A 3,222-nucleotide genomic window follows, 5' to 3' on the forward strand; every position below is an offset into this window, starting at 1 on the left:
AGTACAATGGGGATCGGTCATATTCTTCCACAAGAAACACCCCATGTCCATGTAGAAGAAGAAGAAGAAGGAGTAAGAGCCCCTCTTGTGGATCCACCACAAGGGAAGTCATCACCCCAACCACAAGAGCAAGATGCTATGGGAGATCATGTACCTATCCAAGAACAAGATCAATTCCCTCATGTTCGCATACTAGATCAAGGGCCCCTTGAACCAATTCTCTCTCGGTAACAAGTACTCACTTCATGCATTTATTTAAATTAGAGTCAACATTGTGTATGTTGCATCACAACATGATTAGTACTTGTTGGTTTTGTGTTTCTTTTAAGAGCTTAAACCTCATTATTGCATCTATGAGCCATTTGAGAATAAGCATATCATGGGGATCTATAAAACCATGCTCATGGTTCACTTATCTCAAATATGTCAATTAAGAAATTTATTGCATACCAAGTCCTCAGAGTGCTCTTATGTGCAATATTGATAAATTTGCAAAAAACACTCATTTTGTTTGTGGTATTATCTCTCATGCTTAGTAATTAATTTTTATCCAAATGAGATCAATTTATGCCATGTGCCTTGTGCCATGTGACAAAGCTCTTATGCTAAAGATCAAGTTTGGATAATAATGGATGCTCATCTTGATGATTATTTGCCACATAAGAAACTTATAGACATGAGAAAGTGCATATATTTGTTCGTTTTCTACCGGTCATTGGGATTGTCTCTTTTTGATTCTTTGATGGATCCGGTAAGAGGATGAGTAGTGAGTGCTTGTATGTATTTCTTATATCTTTGCACTCATGAGTTTTTGCATATATTTTGGAGCCATTCTTAGCATGATGATCCTATTGGATACTTCCCGTATATCTTGTCCAAAATATGTTCTTTGGATCTTTTGAATGTGTGACTCTCATGTTTTATATTCTTGTCGCATTCTATGGATCCCCAATATAGTGTGAGCTCCTCCATTTATACATAAATGGATATGTGCATTTGATTCCACTCACATTTGAGAAATGCACAAACTAAGGAGGAACTCATACTATATTGGCCTTCTAGATTTCTTCCATTTTGGCATTTGATGCCAATGGGGGAGAAGTTTAGAGGGTTTAGGAGAAGTGGGTTGGTTCTTATCATTCATGCCTATCTACATTTGTTGTGTTTGCTTGTTGCACAGATGTGTATATAGTGAAAACTTCACCAAGTTCTTTCACGTGCATATATTGTGGGGGAGTTTGCTCTATATAGTGTGGTTTTATTACCATGAAATTCTTGTGTAGCATTTCGATGCTAGTACAACCGGTTTTGATAACATCAACTATCTTTGTGATATTTGAGGCTATCAAAACCACCCCAAGTATACAATTTATTCTTGGATAGATTGCATACTTGTTATAAATTCATTATATAAACCCTCTTGTTGAGATTGTCATCAACTACCAACATGGGGGAGATTGAAAGGGCATGTGGCCCCTAAGTGTGGTTTTGGTAATTAATGACAATCTCTATGGACTAATGTTTTCATTGAGATATATTTGCAGGTATTTTCCATAGAAGTTGCATCAAGGATATTAGAAGGAAACAAACATGAAGTCCACATATATGAAGATATATTTTCTCTAAGCTTTGGTATTCATGGTCAATTCCTATGGAGCATCAAATGCATTGAATCCTATATGAAAAAATGTTCCATATAGTGATGCATGAAGCATGTTGAATTTATGTGGGAAGAATGCCATCAAAACATTCATAGAAGTCCTCATGGTATCCCTCTCGGGATACCCCGTGCTCACGTCCCTCTTGACTACCATGCGCACGGGCCTCCTGACCCCCGTGTGCATGGGCATCCTGGCCCCCGTGCGCACGGGGTCGAGTGTCAACTCTCTGGATACCCTGTGCGCACAGGGTCCCTGACCCCCGTGCACACGGGGCCTAGGTTTTGGCACTCGAGGTTCCATATCCAATGAGGTTTCAAGTTGGTCTTTGGGGATTTATGTTGAAGCCATCAATATCGTTTTTAATGTCTAACCAAATATATTCAAGGTGGAGTTTGTTAGAGGATCTCAAAGATTGACATATGTGGGCTTTTAAGGATCAAGAGCTTGGGAGTATGAACAAATAGAAGAATTCAAGTTATGGTTTCAAGACAAGATCATGGTAAGCTCATGTGTTGGGTTTTCGGTTGATCAAGTCTTGAAGCAAGCAACTAGAGTGAAGAATTTTATGCCTCTCAAGAGATTATGATGGAGTTTTAGAAGAGCATGTTGTGACCAAGATGATATTCATAGTGGAACTTGATATGGTCATGAAAGAGTCTTTGGTGATATAGTCTTGGAGCAATGAAGGGAAATGAAGAGTTCATTGTGTCTTTCAAGAAACCAAGATGGGACATGAAGTAAAGATGTTGGTTGACCAAGATGAAGCTCGAAGATAATCTAGATAGTCAACTCTCAAAGCGCAATCTTTGTACCACGTGGGATCAAGTGATCTAGTGGTATGGTAAGTAATTGTGAATTGTGCTTTGCTAGCTAACCCATGCTTTGTGTTTGTTATGTCTATGTGGGTTAGGTGTTTCTCATGGGTTTTCATCAAAAGGAAAGATTTCAAGTAGCCTATGTGTGGACGACATCAAGTGGTGATGGTCATCGGGTTCGAGGAGTCCAAGTGCAAGATGAGAAGCCGGAGGTTATATGACTTCAAGCTTGTGGTACACATCATGATAGTGTGAATTTGAAGATGGGCTTAAGTTAAGGCTTCCCTCATTGCAATATGAGGAAGCATTTCGAGTATCTTCACCAAGTGATTGTGGACAATAAAAGGATTCCAACTTGAGGCAAGCATTAAAGTCATCATCAAGCTCAAGTGGAATGTGAAAGGCAAAGGTATACCTTAGCTAGGTTTTCCTAGTTTTCCCGATCTCATGGTGCTTGGAGGGAGACCGAATTATAGGTTAGATAGTCGTACTATCAAGAGGGACTTTCGGGAAATTTGCTTGATCATGCCGCATGTAGAGAGATCAAACCTTTGCTTAATTTGCATCATTATTTCTTGTTTATCTTGGATGCTTCTCTATGTGAGGACCTTGGGATTTTCCATAGATTTAAAGTGAGCCCAAGTTCATCGAATTTGGAGTTCGTATGCCAAAGTTGTGCATGTTTTAGTGGGCTGCTGCAGGCTGTTCCTGGATACCCCGGGGACACGGGGTTTGAGGCCGTGGGC

Source organism: Triticum dicoccoides, chromosome 4B (assembly GCF_002162155.2).
Source record: "Triticum dicoccoides isolate Atlit2015 ecotype Zavitan chromosome 4B, WEW_v2.0, whole genome shotgun sequence".
Taxonomy (NCBI): domain Eukaryota; kingdom Viridiplantae; phylum Streptophyta; class Magnoliopsida; order Poales; family Poaceae; genus Triticum; species Triticum dicoccoides.